The sequence below is a fragment of the Musca domestica genome, unplaced genomic scaffold, assembly GCF_030504385.1.
Source record: "Musca domestica strain aabys unplaced genomic scaffold, Musca_domestica.polishedcontigs.V.1.1 32, whole genome shotgun sequence".
In the NCBI taxonomy this organism is placed as follows: domain Eukaryota; kingdom Metazoa; phylum Arthropoda; class Insecta; order Diptera; family Muscidae; genus Musca; species Musca domestica.
In genome coordinates, this window is record NW_026712311.1 from 7073749 (window position 1) to 7096446 (window position 22698).

General features: G+C 35.1%; 1 protein-coding gene across 2 annotated transcripts in view; it reads left to right on the forward strand.

The window, feature by feature from the left end:
- Positions 1-22698, forward strand: part of LOC131800392 (protein numb-like) — an 83514-nt gene that overhangs the window by 25417 nt on the left and 35399 nt on the right. The window contains exon 2 of one of the 2 annotated variants that reach the window (XM_059125158.1): positions 5281-5303. The gene's annotated coding sequence lies outside the window, so the exon portion shown is untranslated. Of the gene's footprint in view, positions 1-5280; positions 5304-11915; positions 12646-22698 lie in introns of those variants that run through there. The other variant, XM_059125157.1, reaches the window with a different exon arrangement.

Here is a 22698-nt window from a genome sequence, read left to right on the forward strand (position 1 = left end):
TGCCACGATTTGCCGTGGTGGTTGTTGTTGTCTCATTGTTTGTTCCCATTCAATGATAGTTTACAGCACAATGCATGGCTGTGTGTCGGTGTGTTGGCCTAGCTCATTATCCTCCACATTCATGCGTTTCATTCATGTTCAGTTTCTGTTGAGATTTGAAAATGCTCTGCTGCCATAATTTCCTTTGCCAAAGCTTTTTGGTTCTTTGTGATTTTTCCAGCTCTATTCCCGTGGGAATCAATCGTTTCTCTTGTGAAAGTTTTCCAAATAACCCAAAAAAAAAAAAAAAAACGAAATCTAGGAGTGGGAGAAGATCAACGACATGAGAAACGCAAACAGCCATTGTGGCTTTTTTGTTTTTGCATTTCAGGTCACACTTCTGGTTATGAAGTGATTAAGCCTAATTCTATCGTTAACCTTGTCGAGCAATGAAACGTGTCGAAACATTAAGAAGCTCCATAATGTGGTTGAGAACGATGAGCTGTGGCGGTGCGTGGGCTGAGTGAGCGAGTGAGTGACGGCAATGCAATTCTTGCTTCTGGGAATGAACTTTTTAAGGAAGTATTTCTGTTGGCGTATAATTTTAATTGGGTTTTTATGGTGCGTCTGCCATAAACTGGCAAATAAGTTGATTTGATGGCATTGCCATAACAGAGATGGAGATGGCGCACAAGCATCGAAAGTGACTGGCGGTAGCAAGAATTGGCGTTTGGAAAAAAATATTGATGTGCTCAATAGAAGTTTCTTGGTTGCTTAAAAACATGTTTTCTTCGGATATGATTAGACAATTTAAGGGCAAATAATTTTAAGAAAGGGTCATTCTATCTTCGAATATCCTTATCTCCGAGAGAGTCGCCCGTCAGGACCACATTCCGAGTCAGGGCCATTTTCTCTGATGTTAAGTAAGCACCATTATCTTTAAGATAAAGGTATCTCAAGATCATTATATCTAGAAAATTCCAGTCAAGACCATTATCTAAGAGATAAAGCAATGTCCCGGCAACGAAGAACCAGTCACGAACATTCTCTCGGAGATAAATGGAAGTAAAAAATCGGAAAAGATATATATGGGAGCTATACACTAATCTGAACCGATCTTGATAAAATTTGGAAAAAGTTTTTCTGAGCTGTATTGGATATATTTTTCCGAATATTGTTGTTACGGATTGCAGATTATGGCTGTGGAGAACAAATATAACAAATCGGATGAACAATGTATATGGGACCTATAGCTATATCTGAACCGATTTTCAATTTGGTCTTAAGTGTCAAATTCCATTCCGTTTGGGCTAAAATTACACGTTTGGTTCAAATATATATGGGGGCTATATCTAATTTTTGATCGATTATCTCCAATTTCTATAGAGTTCGTCCTTGGGCCAAATAAACGACTTGTGCAAAATTTTATCTGGATCGGGCAATAAGTGCGACCTGTACTTTGTTTAGAAGAATACATGGACTGACGGAAGGGTGAACGGTCATGCATAAATCGACTCGGTATGTGATTCTATGCAGATCATCTGAGAATTGGACTCGAAATTCGAGCGTTTATCTCGGATCCCCTACCACTTGGAAAACGGGCAGCCAGGATCATTCTCACTGAGTTAAAGGGACGATGGGACCATTGTTTTTGAGATAATGAATGATCAGGTCCGTTATTTTACGCATAACTGCAAGAAATAACGACCAGTTCAGAATAATTCTCTAAAATGAAGTCAGAACCATATTTTCTCATCTACATGGAAGTCAGCACCATTCCCTCTAAGAAAAGACTAGCCTGACCATTGTCTCGGAGATAATGACCAGTGTGAACCACTCTTTCTGATATAAAGAGAATTCCAAAGCATACTTCCCGAGATAATTTCCTACCATAATCTCTGATGTAATAGGATATTCAGTACCAATCTGTCTCTCAGAAAGAAGAAATTCAACGGATATTTTTTCCTACGATAACATCCTACTATGAAAACCATATTCTTTTCCAGATAGATAATAATCTGTTATGGCAAGGAGAAGCAAGTGTCATTACTTTCTCTCAGAGATAAGACGGAATATGGATTGCATTCTCTCTCGTTCGCTGAGATAAGGGCCTAGCCACTGACATAAAGGGAGGTTAGAAGTATTATTTTCAGGATAATGACCAATGCCTCTGAAGTATTGGCTAGTCAGGGGAATTATTTCTGATATAAAGGGGCGTCAGGAAAATATCTTCTAAGATAAGGGGGAAAAACCAGTACCTATCTATCTCTAAGAGAGGGGGGGCGTATGTAAACTATATCTGAGATTTGGTGAAGCCAGAACTGATCTCATTAAGATAAAGGCCAGTCTGTATCATTTTTGTTTATATAATAATCTGATATGACAAGGAAGGGGGTCTTTCTATGTGAGATAAGGTCAATAATAATATCTTTCTCTCTCCCTCTCTCTGAGATAAGAGGCCATGGTCTCTTAATTTTTATACCCCCTCCATATAATGGAGAGAATATCTAATTTCTCGTCCCATTTGCAATGACTCGAAAAATTCGCGTAAAATTTTAAGCCGATTTAGCGATGTCAATCTGACTTCCTGTTGAAATTATGATAGAGTCCCCATTTTTTAATCCAGAGCTTTGACTTTCGGCACAAAGGTTTACATTATATGCAGAATGATTGGTATTGGAAATAGGTCCACATACTTTGATGGTGAAGGATATAAAAAGTTCGGCCCGGCAAACTTAAAACCCTTTTGATACCCTCCACCTTGGAAAGGAGGGTATACTAACCTTTCCGTTTGTAATATCCCTAAATATTTGTCGTAGACCCCATAAAGTATATATTTTTATAATCAGCATAAAATTCTAAGTCGATTTAACGATGTCCGTCTGTCTGTTGAAATCACGATACAGCTTACATTATTTGACGTAGATCGTCAACATTTAGCAAAACAATTTGTAGGATGGTTGGTATTGAAAATGAGATCTATCGGTCAACGTTTTGGTAGTTCATGCAAATAACGTTCAGTTCTTCTCCATTCATGCTAAGCTTCTTGGGGAGCAAAGGTCCTCTTCAAATATCGTTCACCTTGATCTGTTATTAGCTCTTCCTTTTATTTCACCTCACGATTTTCAGTTGATGTTAAGTCCTTTATAAGGCTTATTTTCCAGGAGTTTTTTCTTTTTTCCTGCTTTCTGGAGGATTCCAATCTAGGTCATATTATCTCTAAGATTACAGAAAATGAAGTCATTTCTCCTGATATGCGAATATGTAAATTCCAAAGAAAATTTAACTCTATTCAGAGTAGTTTATTTGGTATTTTGAGTAGTTTATGCTTTTTCCCAGATCTTTACCACCAACATGAATCAATGCTTTTCAAAATGTTATGTCGGTTTTTAAATGTTTAGCGGTTATGCATGACTGATTATGCATGATGATAGCTCGTCTCCCTGCAAACGTTAAATTATCACTCCAGCACGACTAGTGAGTTAATAGAATTTTTGCTGATAATTTCAATTTAATTTAATAAAAGTTAATCTTTGATGATTCGACCTGTGATTAAGGTGGTCTATAACTGAACCTTACATCAGTAAAAATGACTCTCATATCATATAATATCTAAAATAATAACCTTTTGTGTGGTAATATTCCTACTAGACATATAGATAAATAACGCTACTGACTAGTCCTAACCCCAAAAGTTAATTATCCTTCCTATTTCTTCCTGTAACAATCCTGGCAGAATTTTTTTTCTCGGAAATCGCGAGGTCTGATTTAGACATAATTGCACTGGTAGACGTTTATCTCAGTGGACCTCCTTGGTATTTTATATTGATTTTTTTTTTGGCAAATAGTCCTTACTACTCTTCATCCCAGCATCCAAGATAACGACCCTGGATGCATGTTATTATAAGATAATATTTATTGCTACACTTAATTATTACCCCGCTTTCCCCTATAATAAAATCTAAATCCCTGACAGTATGAATCACAAGTGGAAAGTAAAGCAAATATTTTTTTAAGTTACGCTACGCTTACGATTTTCATGCCGTTTTGAGTTGTCACACCATCTACACATTCTGAATGAATGGATTGGATGCACTCTCTGGTGGCTTGTCATTAAAAAGTAGCAGACAATTAAAGCCTAATTCGTTGATGATGAGAACATTGGAAATTGCATGGTACAATGCCCGCAGTTTATTTGCAAGTATCCTTTATACATGGTCATATACAAAACCACTTCATAACTTCGCAAGAGAGTCCACACTTGAAAAGAGCTAGAAAATTAACAAACAAATGATGCAACAAAAAAATTAGAAAAACAATTAAAATGCGTGTTATTGTTAATTTGCTACAAATCGCCTCAATTGTCATAGAGAAAAAACCACGGGTGTTCACTCGTTCGCCTATCAACAACAACAGCTTGTGACACAATAAGGGGTATCACAATGAGAATATCTGCCAAGCATACAGAGCTGCTTAAGCGGATGATAAGGACTGTATGGTGGCGGTATTTAGTATGGTATTTAAAAAAATATCAAAAGGGGGTGGGATAAAGGACATACATGCATGGGGTGCAATGAAAGCGGGAGGGGTGGGGTGATGATGTCACATGTTTTATGTGTTGTTTATTTTTTTATCCTTTTTTATATTTCCATTAATTCTCATAACGCTTTTTAATGGAAATTAAAAACAAATATTTGTCTTAGGAATCCGGGGGTTTCTGATCCAAGGATCATCAAATATGAAATTTCAATATAATTTTTTTCTAATTTTGTATTTTTCTATTTCAAGAGGCTCACTCCACTTGAAAATATTTGCTAATGAGATTTTAATTTAAAGTACTTCATTTATTTAAGCCCTTCATATTTTTTACAAAAAAGTATCTAAATAAAATAAACTCTCACTTCTAATTTCGGTCAAGGCTAATAAACTGAGTTTTCCAATGTCTTATTGTAGTAATTTTTAACCAACATTTGACAAAAAATTTTCATTTGAATTTTCTTTGTTTACCTCGCCTAATGACTATGGGAATTTATGCAGTTTCTGCCTGGGCTCGCTAAAGATGTTGCAAATGCATGCTTGAGAGTCATGAACTAACATCAACGACACAATGCGACATTGGTTATTGCTATTTTCCCACAGTTCTCTTAACAAGAGAAGTTTAAGAGAGTTATGAACAGTAGTGTTATATTTGCAATGGTTTATTAAGAGAATGTGAATTGAGAGAGCAGTAATGATTTGAGTATTTATAGAGTTGCCATAACATGGAATTTTATACTAATAATTGTTTTATTTCTATTGCAGGGAACACTTAATAAATATTCCAGGTAAGTTATTAAAAAAAAAACAATATTATCAGACTTTTTAAGAAACAAGTGTTTTATATCAAGCGGCAAAATAATTTTCAGCAAAATACTATTTTAAGAATTATTTGTAATAAATAACTGTTTAAATAAACGCATAAATAAAAAAAATGAAGAAATTTGTAATTAGATTTAGGTTTATTTTATTGAGATTTGTGTGATTTCCATAATAATTTAAAACAAACAGTAATGAAGAAAATTCTTAAAACTCCACCTTGAAAAGGAGGGTATATTGTCACTTTGTCATTCCGTTTGTAACATGCCTAAATATTCGTCGTAGACCCCATAAAGTATGTATATTCATGATCAGCATAAAATTCTAAGTCGATGTCCGTCTGTCTGTCTGTTGAAATCATGATACAGCCCACATTATTCGACATAAAACTTCAAAATTGGGCAGAACCATTTGTATTGTGTCTTGGATGGTTAGCATTGAAAATGAGATATATCGGTCCACGTTTTGGTATAGCCCCCATATAACGGTACCTCCTAAAATTCGGTATTTTGACGATTTTCGCAAAATTTTTTCCGGATTTATTTAAAAATTGGTATTTGTATGTCTCAATGGGTTCTGGCTTCGGTGGTGAAACATTGTATGTATAGGTCCTCTTTTTTTATATCCCTCATATAACGGTACCTCCCGATATTCGGTATTTTGATGATTTTTGTCACATTTTTCTACGGATTTGTCTAAAAATTAGTATTTGTAGTTCATAATGGGTTCTAGCTCAAATGACAGAACATTGAATATTTAGGTCCTCGTTTTCCCATAGCGCATCATTCGATATTTTGATGATCCTAGTCATATTTACCCACGAAATTGTTTCAAATTTGGTATTTAAGAAGATTTGGTAGATGAAAATCCTCAAAGTATAAACTTGTCTATAGAGCAGCGGTGCTCAAAACCGTGTTTTAGAACATGAACCGAAAAAGGAGATAATTCAAGAGAAAATTAAAATTCTGTTTTTCTTTATATTTTACGGTTCTATTAAATTGTTTTTAGACACGAATGTTTGTCAAATTAATTTATAAGGCAAATGGATAAATAATATTTGTATAAATAATGACTTAACACTGTTTTGTTCTAGATTTAAATAAGCAAAGAGAAATTTGACTGAAAAGATGTATTTTTTCTTGAGCACCGCTGCTATAGAGGTTCCCTTTTGGCCACTTTATGGTTTTTTGAAAATTTAACAGTATTATCTAAACGGTCCTACTGGTATTTAGAGTTTAAAGTGGAACACGTTTGAAACTTTTATATGCTTTTTTAACCCGTTCGGTCTCGCCGAATTTATTATTTTTTTACTTAATTTTAATACGCATTTTGGTTAAAAAAAAAACAGTGTAAATCGACCTATGTTAATTTTGAGTTATGGATACCACTTGTCGTACTTTCTGAGAATATTTCACAACGTTTTGGAAAAAAGTAAAGAAATTTTAGAAAAATCTATTAAACTTCTTTTTTAATAAAAATATTTTCAACACTTCAAAAAAAAAAAAAACTACCTATGTTGACTAAAGTAGTTTTTATTAAATATAGGCTCCAAATATTTTGACATTTAAAAATATAATTAAAAGGGTTAAGTCTTTCCAAGACAAGGGCTCGGACGGAATCTATATAGTATTTTCGAAACACCTGAACAATTCGGGGGTCGAGTGCATTACCAAATGACCGCCGCTAGCCAGCTTCATCGTTTCCGAAACGTGGAACTTTCTATTTTCCAGGCTTCGGAAACGATGAAGTAGGCCTTAGGTAGTGATAGAATTTGATATCGCTTTCGAATGTCAAATACTTTCCAGATATACTCCTGTGCTCTGTTAATCACAAATATTGTCATAGGCTTATTAGTCTAGGCTTGAATCAGAACTGGTTATGCCATACAACAGTGTCACGCCACACTGTTCGAGTTCGCCAAAAACACAAACCTTCGGACAAGTTTTAAACATTTGATTATCAATTTTATGTGTGAGCCCTAAACATCCAGGAAGATCTCTGGAACTATTTATTCTTTATTTTTTGGAATTTTACACCTTCAAGATGGTATTGGGGTTATTCCTAATTCAGACAAAGTCGGTTCAATTGTTGAGTTCAGGCCAAATAAATAGACATACTTTTTATACCATTAATTGTAAATGAATGGAGACAGGTTGATTTAGAGAATTCTGAACAATTCAATTCAGTCGGGTAATCTTTAATCCATTTTAATAATTCAAATTTTAATACTAACATAGATTAAATGGCTTAACATAACTATTCTACTACTACTTTAAGTTAAAAAAAAGTGCCGTAACATGTTCGTGGACACAACGAACTACAATTGTGCCCTAAGGCAAAATTATTTATTAGCCTCTTTATCTCCCGCTCGCAACGTTGACCTATAATTTCAACACTTCTCCAAACCTAAGCTTTTACGGATAAAAACGAATTTTCGAATTAAATTTAAACTTCCCTAGGTATCATAATTTTTACATATCAAATTTCTTCAAACAAAAAGTACTTATGCTTGTAAGCATACCTTCCCATCTCAAAAACAACCCATTAACACTCTCTTAAAGTATTCTCATCTAACAATTGAGTGTCATTGCCAACTCTTAGTTGGAAACACCACTTAAACAATTCTTATCGTACGCTAATATCTTATCTTCCGAAAATAAAACAAAACTTGTGGCCATATGACATTTGTTTTTATTGGTATAACAAAAAGATTTACTATTGCGCTAGTAATTAAAGAAAATAAGAAAAGCAGGAGAAACGCTGGAACATTTGACACGCAGATGTTGACATGGATTTTTACCTGCAAGATGCAAAAAATCAAATACACTCACACAGATACGCAGTGCATACCTGAAGAGGCAAATTATCTGGGCAATCATCAATGGGAGAGAATTACAATAAACAGCTTAAATGAAGCAGCAGCCATGTGTGAGATCTCTGGGATGAAAACGGAGTTTGAAATTGAAAAATTTACCTATCAAAATCTTTTAGTTAGTAAATTAGTAAATAATTTTTTAGGACGGACATACAATTTCTTTGCAATCTATCTTACAATTAGTTTATTAAATATTTAGTATTACCTCATGGGAATGCAACTATGAGAGAGAGAGGAACCTATCTGTCATTTGAGGAGATAAATCTACACGTTTCTATTTGACCATTGTTGAACAGAGATGGAAAACTTTACTTTGTACCTTTTTTCGTGCCGGAAAAGGTACTAATGTAATACCGTGAATTATTCCGCCGATAATTAAAGAACATCTATTATCCCACTTATAAATCAGGAATAAAAAATGGAAATTTTGAAAAATTGATAAAAAAATAAATAAATTTAATAGTACTTTACTACTCCAGAGGTTTGTTAAATCCTTCATAAATAGCTGATATCAAAAGAAAACAATTTAAAGAGTATCCGTCAGTATTGCTGACATATTGATGCTCTCAGTCTTTATCTGTTTATTTAAATATATTTCGACATGTTTCATTAGTGTTTTGACACTCTATAGGAGAGCTACCGATGGAGTAGAAGAATATTAGCCATTTCGTTTATGACCTTAGTCTGATATAATCATTGGAGGTGACAGCTTTGGATAATAATGTAATGTGGGTGAGATAAAAAAGTGGAATAAAGTCAAGAGCTATAATTTTTACATTCTTTTTAAATTTTATTGAATGAAAGCAAAAAATGTCGGAAATAGCATCAAATTTTATAAAAAGTTTAGATTTTTCGAATTGGTCACCTTCGGCACGAATTATGGCCTTCAAACGGCTAATGAAATCGTTACACGCTGCCCGAATTTTGCTCTGCTGTATTTTGGCCCATTTTTTAGTGCCAACCTTGCTTTCCCAAATACTCCAGACACAATAGTCCAACGAATTGGTATCCGGAGATTTTGGTGGCCATTGTGCGCTGGAAATGAAGAGAGGAACCTCATTTTGTAACCATTCTTGGTGGCGCCTGCTGTGTGGATTGAGCTGAGTCCTGTTGGAATATCTAAGGTCTGCGCCCAAAATGTTTGCATGCCCAAGGCTTTAATACTATATTCGGTATTTATTCTGATGCTGCGGTCGATTAGAACGAGCGGAGAGCGACCATCGGCTGTTATGGCGGCCCACACCATCACGGCGCTTGAGTTCTGGTGGTCAACCGAAGGTGCACATTTTCAACTGACCTCTTTGGCAAGTAAACACGATCATTTTGTTTGTTTACAAACTGCTGGCCAACGAATTTTTTCTCATCGGAGAAAACCAAATTCGGCAGTTCACCACTTTTGGTCAAGCGAAGCAACTCTTTAGCCCTTTTGAATCCATTTTCTTTCTGTTGCGGTGTAAGTTCTTGCACTTTGTGGAATTTCAATGGCTTTACCCCGAGCTCATTTTTCAATATTTAAAAAATGGAATATTGTGATATGTTTACCACACGAGCCATTTTTCGGCCAGTGCGACGCGGGTTTCGATCAAATCGCTTCTTTACTTTTCGAACCATTTCTGCTGATGTTTCTGTTTTCTTCCGTCCACTTCTTTGACGTCGGGCTACGCCACCAGTATAACGGTAACGAGCGATGGTACGAGACACTAAAGATTTGTTCACATTTAAATGCTGGAGTGCTCTAACGATAGCCTAGGTAGATAGAAGGAAGTACCAGATGGTGGGAGCTAGTATATCCTATTTTCACATCATAATGTTTAAAGATAATCTGTCGCATATTTCGCATTTTATAAGCGTTTTAGATATTCCAAATTTTGACCCTTTGTAGGGAAGGTATTCAAAGGAGTGGCCCGATATATCCCATCTTCACATCAGATCTTGTTTTGGTAGAAATATTGAGATGTGCGGAGTTAATAATCGGCTTCATATTTCGCATTGTATATGTGTTTTGTTATTCAAAATGTTGACCCTTCGTGGGGAAAGTACCAGAAGGAATGGTCCGCTATACTTCATCCTTTTACCCGATTTTGTAATGGTAATAATATTGGTATGTGTGAAATTTGAAGAGAATCTGCATTACATTTCGCATTTTATGAGCGTTTTAAATATTCCAAATTTGAATCCTTTGTGAGGAGGGTACTAGAAGTAGTAGTCCGATCATGTTCATTCTCGCACCCAATCTTGCGGTAGTGCTAATATCACTATTTTCAAAGTTTGCACAAAACTAGATTATTCGTTCTCTTCCTATGCGGTAATTTATTTTCTATGAAAAATTTGACCTTTTGTGGGGAAGGTACCGGAAGGAGTGGACCGAAATAGCTCATCTCCGAACTCGATCTAAGTTTGACAAAAATATTACGTTGTACCAAGTTTGGACCAAATCGGATAGTCTCTCTTCGAGAGTTATCGTGCGCCCAGTCCGACAGACAGACGGACATTGCTTAATCGTCTCCAAATATCCTGAAACGGATTTGGTCCAAGGAGACCTAGAATCGAAAACCGTTATTATAATAAAAACGCCAAATAAAGAACGAGTTATATTTTCCGATTTGAATAGTTTTAGCCGGATCGTAATAGTTGCTTTTGAAGTGCCTGGACCTAAATATTTAATGTCACCGCAGCTAGAACCCATTATGAACTACAAATACCAAATTTTTAGACAAATTCGTGGGAAAATGTTGCAAAAATCATCAAAATACCGAATTTTGGGAGGTACTGTTATATGGCGACTATAACAAAACGTGAACCTATATATCTCATTTTCAATACCAACCATCCTAGAAACAATAAAATTTGTTCTGTCAAATTTGTACGTCAAATAATGTGGGCTGTTTCGAGATTTCAACAGGCAGACATACATACGGATATCGGTAAATCGACTTAAAATTTTATACTGATTATAAATATGTATACTTTATGGGTCTACAACCTTCTTTTCAAGGTAGAGGGTATAAAAAAGTGTTGGTTTTTTGTTTTTCGATATAATCTCAGAATTACTTTATTGAGAGCAAATCATATGACGATTAATTGCATTTTATTGCCACCAAAATAACTGGCAGAAATGCACATTAACTTTAAGTGCACCTTTACTTTACTCCCAAATATGTAAACATTTCAGTGGCAGTTAAATTAAAACTAATATAGCTTTCTAATGGAGATTATTAGTACAAAAAGTACTTTTAAGTACATTCAGATTCCCCATCCCTGTTGATTAGTTACTTAGTTAGCAAGCATTCTAGTTATTTCGATATCTTTGTTTAACGGAGAGCCTCTCAAATTTTGCTGCTCTTGCTCTCTTTGGATATTGTTGTCAGGCACAAACAAAACCCTATTAACTAAGAGCACGTGCACAATAGTTAGAAGAGAGGGAGAGTGTGAGAGAGCGAGTGCAAAGGTAGTTTCATGGGTATTGGTGAATTATCTTTTATCTTAAGACTCTGTGTGTGAGTGTTTCGTGTGGCGAGTATCTGTGTGAGTATCTAAATATCATCGATATTATTGCCTGTGTTATTATCGTCATTGGTTGGTCGTCGTTGTCGTCGCAGCCTTTGTTGTTGTTGCTTTTCCTTTAAACCTCAACCAACAGCTAACAGCTGCTCGCTCGCTCGCTGGCTGGTTTGCGTGTATGGGTTGAATTTTGTGCTGCCACTGCATGTTTAATGTAAACCAGGCAGCCAGCCCCAGTCTGGTTAGGCTAACGTCTGTTGCCGCAGCCAGTACAGTAGAGTTATTTCAGCCGCTGAAACGTACGGAACGTAGAGCTCGTCTAAGCCGAGAGGGTTTTCAACTCGCAAACCAAAGCACCCGTCGTAAACGCTTTAGTTAGGGTATCGCGCGTCCGTCTTGTTTCTTCATCACTGTTCGCTTTTGTGTTTGTTATTCGCGCTTCGTAAACTTAATTCACAATAAAAGAACAAATTAGGTTGTAGTTGTCGGTTTAAACAGCGATTTGAGAGTAGAACAAAAACGTAAAAGCTAAGCCGAAAGCAGAAAAAAAACAACGCGTAAACCGAATTTAAAATCAATAGAAAAATTGGATAAAACGAAAATTGAAAAAAAAAAAAAAAGAAATAGAATTGAATAAAACCGAAACGGTTACGGTTTAAAGTGTAAAACTCTAGACCTGTGTTTTGGGGATTAGTTCATCAATAAAAATAACACACACACACACCTAATTAGCAATAAAAACAACAACAATACAAGTGGAGTGAAAAAAATAAATTATTGAAAAAAAAACTGATTTAAAGAAGGAAAGAAATAGTCAAAACAAATTACAAAACTTGGATTACAGAGCGGGAAGCAAATCGAATCGGAAAACCCATTATTACTCCACGGATTCAATAATCTCCCCATAACCTTCCCGGATATTTTGGATATTTATGGTAAATTAAATACTAAAATAACAACAAAAACAACACCAACACAAAACCCGGAGCTAAAAACGAATGAATGATCGAAGAAATTCCATTGGAATTTTTTGCCAATAAATATTTAAAATCATTAGCCATTAGGGCCCAAATCGTAATGGAGTTTTTAATTTGAATCTTTTCATTTCAGTTTCATTTGTAGTTATTTTAAACGTCAACAACTCTCATTTCTACAACAAAAACTAATAATAGATCATTTGGCCTGCAGTCAAATTGTAGCTAAAACCAATAACAACACCAACAACATCATCAATAATGACTTTTTATTACTACTTCGTTAGTGGCCACCTCTCGCTCTCTCTCACTGACTTTTTCTCTCTGTCTTGTGGCGATGCTAAATAAAGTCGGGCTTAAAAATATTTCTGTTCACCAAGAAATGAAAAAAAACGAAGTTGGAAAAAAAGAAAACAAGTTTTCGAATTCATTGGAATTTCCTTAGACCCAGCCGCTGCAGAGCAAGCGCAACAAACGCTGGACAGTTCGAAGTAGATACAAATACAAACGAGGGCTGGCAGATGCAGGTGGTGTCGGAGAACTTGTGGGAGAAAAGGAGGGTATTATCGGAAATCAAAGAGGCCCGAAAGAATTTTAATCTTTTTCTTTAAAGTGAAGTCAGCCGGGTTCTCCATCAGTGATATAATTAGTATTTAGGATCATTATCTTCGAGAACAGAACGATAAGGCCATTTATCTCTCCACAATTTCGATCAGCAATACTACCTTGGAGATAACAGGACACATTTCTCTGAAATTTGGGCAGTAAGAATTAAGGTCATTATGTTCGAGAAAAGGACGATCAGCTCATTTATCTCTCCATAACCTCGATCAGCAATACCACCTCGAAGATAACAGGACACATTTCTCTGAAATTTGGGCAATAAGAATTAAGGTCATTATCTTCGAGAACAGGACGATAAGGCCATTTATCTCTCCATAACCTCGATCAGCAATACCACCTCGAAGATAACAAGACACATTTCAGGGCAGTTTAATCCATCACTTCAGAAAGAAGGGCAAGGACTGGATCTTATATACCTTGACAGCACCATTATTTCTTAGATAACTTATATGCAGTAGTATTACATATGGTAGAGGTATGGGAAGGATGGTAAGGGGGCTATACTGTCACCCAGGAACATTTCTTGGAGGTTATGGGAAGTAAAAATCAGGGCTAATGCAGACTAAAACCTATGCGATTTATCAGTCAGTCAGTCAGTGGTCAAGTCAGAACAACTTTCTCCAGATAGCGCCAGTTAGGATCATTTTCTCTGAGATAAAGGCAAGTTGGAAACAATACCTATGACACGACTGCTTATCAGGACATCATCGCTAATAGAAGTATGGTAGATGGAGATGTTAATCTGTAAATAAATGCCTATCATTGAGAAAATAAGCAGCCAGGACCATTATTTATGAGATCAAAGGCAGTTGAGACCATTATCTCGGATATTTGGTTCACTTAGGATGATTATCTCTCACATTGTTATGAGTAAGAAGTTTTACCTCCGAAATAAGGGCTAGTCAGGGTCATCAAGGCCCGTCTCAACTGATATTTGGGTCTGTATGTACCATTATATCTCAGCTATAGGTCAATTCGGATCATTATCCCGTACACCATCATCTTTGAGATCAGGGCCACAATAAGGGTCAGTTATGTCCATTACCTCTATCATGAGGCCTAGGCGAGATCATTTACTTTAAGATAAGGATAATCCAATGCCAATGCCGTTGAGATTAGGCTTGAATAGGACTCTTATCGGGCAAGTCCCATTTCTGCATTATTCCTAAAATTTGAAACAGTCGTGACCATTAGCCGTGAGATCTGAGACAGTTGGGACCAGAGTCACATCCATCACATCAGAAAAACGCGCCCGACTGAAAATGTTGAGTATTAGGAGTAGGCTATGACCAGCTACGAATCGTTTCTGAGATAATAGCAGAGTATCTAACTCAGAGGTCTATCCAGGATTTTTTTGTTAGGCCCGGAGAAAAATCGACTTTGATGATTTTCTAACAATCGTCTTCTGACATTGAAAAGCCAAAGTCTGGTTTTAAATGTGATAATCATTTTAAAATCGACTTTTGAACGACTTTTCACCAGCTCCCTCCAGATTTATATCTTCCGAAAATTACCATTTAGGACTTGATAAAATCTAATAATGGAATGTGTTATTAAAATCTAAAAGACTATTTCGACTTTTGATGCAGAAATGATCATTAAAGCATCCACCATTTTTGAAGATATTCCGATTTTATTTTACATATCATAGAGTCTGTTTGGCTTATATGCCTGAAGCCCGGGAAATAGTTTATTTTGAAACTCACCGAATTTTACTTTTCTCAATTTCCCAACCCTCGTCTGTCTTTGTTTAACTCTTTTTTCTACCTAACAGCGATATCTTCAAGCCACATCACCTTTTGTGTAGATACCCTCTTTTAATCGCCGAGAAATGAAAATGCATTTAAATACTGAAAACTGAGATGAATCTATTTTTTTTTCGGTGTGTTTTGTTTGCTTTGCTTTCATTTGAATGGAATTCCGATACTGAGAAAAGAAAATAAAAACACAGTAGTGGGGAAGTTAAAGCCCTCTCTCGCCACCTCTCGGCTGTAAACGAAAGACAACTGAAAATGAAAGCTATTTTTAAGTTTTCTTTTTTGTTTTCTTAATCCATAACAAGAAGAAAGAAAAAGAATGGATGGCTGATTGGTTGCTTACCTTCTACTTGGTGTTGTTCTTTTCTTTACTTTTTTGGGTCACTCACTTCGGTCACCTTGTGGCTGAAACAAAAGCTTAGGCCTTTTTTGGTAGGTTTAACCCACTCTGGATAACTCTCGAGCTTGTTTGGCCATTAATGTATTTAGTTTAATTAAATGCACAAAAGTTAAGGTATTCATGTCAATACAAGCCATTTATGTATGCCGCCATTCATTCTGCCACATTCACACATTGATTTTTTGTTTTCCTCGAATTTGCATTTTTTTAGTTTTATCGCAAAAAAATTCACAATAAAAAAATGGTGAATAATATATCCATATGGAGGGAGAAGTTCGCAAAGCTCTAGTTGTTTTGTTTATAAACAATGGAGAATGGGGTATTTACCTGTGACAAATGGTTTGAATGTGGTCGAAGGACCAAATGTTTTTCAAAAATAATATTGCCAGTGTCCAAATCAAGCAGATTTTACTTTCAAGTAATTTATATACCTATAACTATTTTACTTTGTGATGTAAGGCCGTTTTTAACAACTTCTTTTAGGTTCATGGGATGTGGTGTCGAAGGACCAAATTTTCGATTTTATGAAAATGTAATGTATTAATAGTCTCTCTTAAGGCTTATGACATGTGGAGGAAGAACAAAAATTTTGATTTTTTTAGGATTTGATGATATTTAATAGCTTGGTTCAGGCTAATGACATAAGGTCGAAGGACCAAATTTTCAGTTTTATTGAAATAAAGTAAAGTCATTTTTAAAGCTTGTCCCTGATATTATAAGTTTGTTTTTAGGCTAATAACATAAGGTCGAAGGACCAAATTTTCGAATCATAGTATGGAGGGTATATTAAATTTGTCATACCGTTTGTAACACCTCGAAATATACATTTTAGACTCCACAAAGTATATTTTTGATAAGCATAAAATTCTATGTCGATTTAACGATGACCGCCCGTCTGCCTAACCGTCGTTGGAAGTCACTCTAGTCTCCGAACGAATTGAAGTAGGTTGATAAAATTTTACTCAAATGTATATTATGTCTGCAGGACTTTTGATATTGAAAATGGGCCATGTAGGTCCACGTTTTGGTATATCCCCCATATAACGGTATCTCCCTATATTCGGTATTTTGGTGATTTAAACGACATTATTCACCGAAAATGTTTCAAATTTGGTATTTGAAGTTGGTAATGGATACTACAGCCTATGACAGAAAATTGGATTTGCAGGTCCAGATCTTTGTATAGCCCCCATATAACGATACCTCCCTATTTTCGATATTTTGATGATTTTAGCAACATTATTCACCGGAATTATTTCAAATTTGTTATTTGAAGTTCGTAATGTGTACTACAGCCTATAAGATAAAAATTTCCGTGCAGGTCCACGCCTTCGTATAGCTCCCATATATCGGTACCTTCCTATTTTCGGTATTTTGCTGATTTAAGCGACATTATTAAACGGAATTGTTTCAAATTTGGTACTTGAAGTTCGTAATGGATACTACAGCCTATGACAGGAAGTTGTCTGTGCGGGGTCACGTCTTCGTATAGCCCCCATATAATCGTACCTCTCGATATTCGGTATTTTGAAGATTTTAGGGCCTTTATTCACGGAACTTGTTTCAAATTTGGTATTTGAAGTTGGTAATGGATACTACAGCCTAAGACCGAACTTTGTCTGTGCAGGTCCACGTCTTCGTATAGCCCTTAAATATCGGTAACTCCCTATTTTCGGTATTTTGATGATTTTAGCGGCTTCATACACGGGAATTGCTCCAAATTTCGTATTTGAAGTTCCTAATGAAAAATACAGTCTGTGACCGAAAATTATCTGAGCAGGTCTTCCTATAGCTCCTAAATATCGGTACCTCCCTATATTCGGTATTTTGATGATTTTAGCAACATTATTCACCGGAATTGTTTCAAATTTCGTATTTGCACTTCGTAATGGGTACTACAGCCTGTGACAGAAAATTGCAGGTCCACGTCTTCGTGAAGACCCCAAAAATAACGGTAATTCCTACATACGGTATTTTTAAACTTTAAAAGAATTTATAAAGAATTTTAATTTTTATTTATTTTTTTTTGAGGGTTTTCAAAGTTCTACCCGGCCTAACTAACTGCTCTTTCATTTGTTTTAAATTATTTTTTCTTTGATTTGTCATTTGCTTCTTACTGGATATTCCGATTTGTCTCTGAGTGTGAGTGCATGTGTGTTTATTTAAAGGTTTTAAGTTAATTACAAGCGATTTTTTTTTTTGCTATTGAACATGCTGAAAAAGCAATACAGAAGCAACAACAACAACAAACACACGAAGCAGCAGTAAGCTTATGACGCTCAGTGAACAGCGTTTACTTCATGTTTGTTTTGTTTATTCGTTGCGTTGTTCATTTTGTTTTTGTTTACTTGGAAACCTTGCAATTTCAAGTCAAAGTTCTCATTAACACAGATGGGTTTCTTCTGTATTACGTTGGCGAATTCGGTTCTGACATTTATTGTTGTTCTCTCGCGTTTTCTGTCGATTTCAACCAAAAAAAAAAAAAAAACATTAATGTTATAAAATAGCAAATAAACAGCTAAAAAAATGTGGTAATCAAGAATTAGGCTTGATTCCCCAAGCCAAGCTCCCAATATATTTAAAAATACTTCCCTTGATTTAAATAAAAATCACATCGAATTTTAAACTTAATTCCGTCCCCCCTAGGCAGGCTTATCAACATTTATGGGTGTGCAATTTTTTTTATGTTCTCTGACGTATCTCCATAAATTCTTTGTTGGTTTGATCAAAGGTGTTTTCATTTTTCGCAATATTAGTCATAACAACAAAGAGCAAGAGCGAGAGAGAGAGAGGTCCAACCCAACAAGTGTTCATACATGTTCACCAATACAAAAATAAAATTTGCCAATAACAATAAAAAACCTTCGTGATGACGACTTTACTGGCGACGTCAATGACTAACTGGCTAGATAATTACAGATTTTGCTTATTATCCCAGCAGTCCGCTCGCCATTACAATTTAATACCCATCCGAATGTATGCTATTTTGTCAATAGGGAAAAATGAAATAACAGCGGTTTATAGCATACAACTAGCATCCGATTTGGATGAGTCGCATTGCTATTACATTGTGGAACAAAATCCATATTAGAATTAAAGAACAAAACAAAATGTAATAAAATGTGTCCATCGCACTTGCATCTGAATCGGATGCCTTTGTATTGTTTTGTAAGTTTTTTTGTGTGTTGTTGCAGCCGATGTTGTACCGTTATTCATTTTTGATGCTTCTTTCTTTTTAAAAGCAAAATTTTATTCTGTGAAGTGATTTTGAAAGTGCAAGTTGTGTATATTGAAAAAAGTTAATAAAATAAATTAATAAAATAAAAATATAGCGTTGTGTGTTAAATAAGTTAAATACAATTTTGTGATTCAGAAGGAGAAATTTAAGAGATTAAAGAAAGTGGAAGCAGACAATTTAAAAAAAAATGCACAGTTGAGGACGGACTGTTTGGAAAACAATGATATTGCATTAAATGATGATTCCATGCATTCCAAAATTGTAGAAGATTTTGAAAAATATGTAAGAATATTAAAATCTCTCCGTTATAATCCATTAATAATTTAATTTCTTTCAGGTTAGTATAATAAAAATTATAATTTCGCCAGATGGCCTTATTAAAAACCTCTGCAATATTATAGACATTTCTATAATATTATCTTACAACTATGATGGTACCCAAAATAAAAAGTCGTTTAAGGAATTTAAACTTTTAAACATGGTCATTTTCGGTAAGTTAATTTTTTTCTTACATATTTATTGAAATGTGATATTATATTACCTTAAAATGTAGTCCATTAGTCTATTCTATAGTATAACTGTTTAATATTAAAAAAATTTTCTATATTGTCTATCCTTATTTCAGAAGCTGTCATATGTAAAGGATTCAATGAACAGGATTACGCCAAAAAAATTAGAAATTGTTTCAAATTCCCTAAGGCCAGGCACTTCGAAATAATATCCTACAATAAAAAACTGGAAAAATTTAATTTTTTTCCTTTGAATAAGTTTTATGAATTTCTTTTTTATGCATTATTTCTAATTATAATAAGAATATTTTATTGTCGAAAATACTGTTCTGTAATACGAATATTTTAATAAAAAAAAAGCTGAAATTTAAGTTCCACAATCTAAAATGTTGATGGAATCGGACCCATCCAACCTTCGCTTACAATGTTGATAGATTTCGGACCCATCCAACATTCGCTTACATTGTCGGTCGATTTCGGACCCATCCAACATTCGCTTACATTGTCGGTAGATTTCGGACTCGTCTGACGGCCTAGGCCATCGCTGTGTAAATGTAAGTAGAAATTGTATACAGGCTTTGGATGGGTCGCACCTACATTGTCATTGGTCTCAGATGGAAGATGTATGTGCTAAAAAATCCGCTGGGATATAATGAGGATTGAGTGAGAGAGGTCAAGGAGAGTTTTGAAATGAAAGAGAAAAAATGGGGAATGGGAAAATATAAAACAAAATAGGTTTTCCTTTTTAAAAATAAATAGTTAAACCTAAGAAACAAAGTTGTTCAAATTTAGGACCATATTTTTTATAAAAAAAATTGTTGGAAGACAAGGCTATTTTTATATAAAAAACGTTAAATCTCAGGACATGGTAGAAGAATGTAGGTAGATGGATCAACGCTTAGGAACATTGACATGTCAAAAATTTTAATTTTTTTTTCAAAAATAAGTAGATTTTTATAAGTTTTCGTAATGATATGAAATTTTAAACAATTTTTTCAAATTTGATTTATTTTTTTATTCAAAATTTTCAATTTCAAAATTGGTTTGACAGTTCATTGTCGCAGCAGCTGTGTCGATGCGACTACCTAATCTTTTACCATGCCCAGGAGCAATTTTTTTTTATAAAATCAAGGGAAAAGGATCACTCGGTTTTGTCGACATATGTATACCCTCGGCTTCGAAATAACTGACCGACTAATGCTAGAATCTTGGAATTTTGCACGAGGGTCAGTTTTAGAGCACAGGCGTGTGGTACCGCTGGGGTTTTGCAAAATCGTACTAAAATTATACGAAAAGTACTAAAATTTTAATACTGTTATTGTATAAGCGGAACGAACTGTGCTAATTGCTACTAAATTTGGAACCCTTTGGTTTAGGATGAAGAGATGAAGCTGAAATTTTGAAATTTGGTGTTGTATTTGGTACAATTTGGTATTTGGCCTGAATTTGAAATTTGGCATTGGGGTCACTGTTCATATGTATCCCGGAGATATTGAGGTGCTTACTAATTGTACGAAAAGTACTGAGTGGTACTATATTTGGTATTGGATGAGGGGATAAAGATAAAATTCGGAAATTTGATATTTAGGTTACTCATGATATCTATGTCTGAGATTTTGCGGTGGTTTGGAAATGTGTCCTATATTTTTGCAAAAAGTACTAAGTGGTACTAAATTTGATATTGAGTGAAGGGATAGGTCTGGAACCCTCAAATTAGATATTGAGGGCTGTGTTGGCATCTGAAGGTGAATTTGGAAATGCATACTAATTGTACGAAAAGTACTAGTAAGTAAAAAAAGTACTAGTAATAAGTGTTACTAAATTGGACGAAGGGATATTTGATATTGAGGTATCTATTGGTATCTGGTTGTGGTTTTGCAAATGCATAATATAATTCTTCGAAAAGTAATTAATGGAACCAAATTTGGGTCACTATAGAAAAAAATTCGTTGGTCCGCGGGACCAAGTTTTTTCTATAGAAAAAAATTCGTTGGTCTACGGGACCCAAACAACAATTTTTTTCTGTAGAAAAAAATTCGTTGGTCCTCGGGACCAAGTTTTTTCTATAGAAAAAAATTCATTGGTCCTCGGGACCAAGTTTTTTCTATAGAAAAAAATTCATTGGTCCTCGGGACCAAGTTTTTTCTATAGAAAAAAATTCATTGGTCCTCGGGACCAAGTTTTTTCTATAGAAAAAAATTCATTGGTCCTCGGGACCAAGTTTTTTCTATAGAAAAAAATTCATTGGTCCTCGGGACCAAGTTTTTTCTATAGAAAAAAATTCATTGGTCCTCGGGACCAAGTTTTTTCTATAGAAAAAAATTCATTGGTCCTCGGGACCATGTTTTTTCTATAGAAAAAAATTCGTTGGCCCGCGGGACCTAGTTTTTTCTATAGAAAAAAATTCGTTGGCCCGCGGGACCAAGTTTTTTCTATAGAAAAAAATTCGTTGGCCCGCGGGACCAAGTTTTTTCTATAGAAAAAAATTCGTTGGCCCGCGGGACCAAGTTTTTTCTATAGAAAAAAATTCGTTGGCCCGCGGGACCAAGTTTTTTCTATAGAAAAAAATTCGTTGGTCCGCGGGACCAAGTTTTTTCTATAGAAAAAAATTCGTTGGTCCGCGGGACCAAGTTTTTTCTATAGAAAAAATTCATTGATCTCCTGGAACAAGTTTTTTTTATAAAAAAAAAATTCCCAGGACCTTGTACCTATCTTTGTTGCCTATGGTGTACAATTATATATATGTGAATTTTAAGTTTTTTTTTTGTTCAATAATCAAGAAAACCTGTTTAACTCTCTGGATTGATGACTGTGTTGTGGAGGTTTTCGTGAGCTGTTCTGTCTTATTTGTAGTTTGCAAACAAAAGTCAGTTGCTGTTTTTTGTTGCAAAGAGGTGGCCAGCCGGTTACAACCAGCCAGCCAAGGCAACTGGATGTCAACCATTGTTCTTGGCTAACGATTGAATGCTGCTGCTGATATAGACCAAATTATGGGTAACAGTGGCCATGGCCTGTTGGAAGAAGAAAAATATGGAATTTCTTCTCTTTTGTTATTACTAGGGGGAAAAATGAAAGGTTTAATGTTGTTGGGAAAAAACATGAAAAGGGGGGCTTCCATGGCATTGCTGAATGTAAAGTTTGAAGTGGAGGTCTTTGTTTCCTACAAGAAAAAAAAACTTTACTGTCTATACATAACTTTTGTTCCTCTACCTGCATCTCTTTTTGCTGCTGACTGCCTTCGAACGCTTACCAGTTTAAAATGCAAGTGCAAGTGGTAAACCTGTCAGAGTTAACATCATTGTAGGAGATTGCAAAATATTAGGAGATAGTTGCTGCTGATGTAACCACTTTTTATTTGTTAATAACCTCAAACTGTCTGTTTTTTCTTCGCCGTTCTTTATTTTATCTACTTTTAACTTAATGCAAGTATTTAACAAGATTTTGCCTTGTTCTGGCCACATATGTGTGCTCTTAAATGGCCTAATG